Source organism: Seriola lalandi, unplaced genomic scaffold, assembly GCF_002814215.2.
Source record: "Seriola lalandi dorsalis isolate HSWRI2012SDOR001 ecotype SW California unplaced genomic scaffold, Sedor1 jcf7180002054947, whole genome shotgun sequence".
In the NCBI taxonomy this organism is placed as follows: Eukaryota; Metazoa; Chordata; class Actinopteri; order Carangiformes; family Carangidae; genus Seriola; species Seriola lalandi.
In genome coordinates, this window is record NW_019525498.1 from 1,467,069 (window position 1) to 1,468,059 (window position 991).

The following is a 991-nucleotide window of genomic DNA, read 5'->3' on the forward strand; positions in this document are numbered from 1 at the left end:
TCAGACCTTTTGAGCCAGTGCGCCGTCTGAATGTTCCAGTTGTCCAGGAAAACTTTGAAGCTGGTGGCGAACTGGAAGAGAACAGATGTGAGTCAGTGTGACATCACAGAGAAACAGATTCCAGGTCTGACGACAGAGATGACCTCACCTCGATGTTGAGGATCCGCAGGTTGGAGATGAGGTCCCAGCGAGGATAGCCGTCACTGTCGTAGCCGTTGAACCCGAAGCCGGCGGCGTTGTTGATGGCGTCAGCTGAGGTTAGAGAAGATAAAGACAGGTGTTGGACAGGTGAGACAGACTGAAGAAGACAGGTGTTGGGACCAGGTGAGACAGACTGATGAAGACAGCTGTTGGGACAGGTGAGACGGGCTGATGAAGACAGGTGTTGGACAGGTGAGACAGACTGAAGAAGACAGGTGTTGGGACCAGGTGAGACAGACTGATGAAGACAGGTGTTGGACAGGTGAGACAGACTGATGAAGACAGGTGTTGGACAGGTGAGACAGACTGATGAAGACAGGTGTTGGGCAGGTGAGACAGACTGATGAAGACAGGTGTTGGACAGGTGAGACAGACTGATGAAGACATCCAGGTTTGCGACACTCACCCAGCGTCCAGACGAAGTAGTACTTGGGTCTGGTGGTCAGCATGGACAGGTACAGGTAGACCACCTGAGCATAGAAGGGCGTGTTGGCGATGAAGTCGTCGTCGATGTTTCGTTCCACGGGGAAGACTTTACAGACGGACAGGAAGACCAGCAGGCAGAGGAAGGAGGTGGCCACTTTCCTGACGACCTCCGTCTGAGGAAACACACACCACGACTCCAGTTTAGTTTAGTGTCTGCTGTCATGGCAACAACAGGAGCTGCCGTCATGTGACCTACATTTGGCGACGGCTCGCTCTGCCTCAGCTTGCCGTTGGGCTTCCTGTCAGCCTCATGGTCTCTATGGCGACGGGGGTCTCCCTCGATGAAGGCAATGTAGTCGTTGTA

At 53.6% G+C, this 991-nt stretch overlaps 1 protein-coding gene across 5 annotated transcripts in view; it reads right to left on the minus strand.

Moving 5' to 3' along the window:
- The window catches only part of kidins220b (kinase D-interacting substrate 220b), a 22,374-nt gene that overhangs the window by 12,042 nt on the left and 9,341 nt on the right, over positions 1–991 (minus strand). The gene's annotated exons all lie outside the window — the stretch shown is intronic.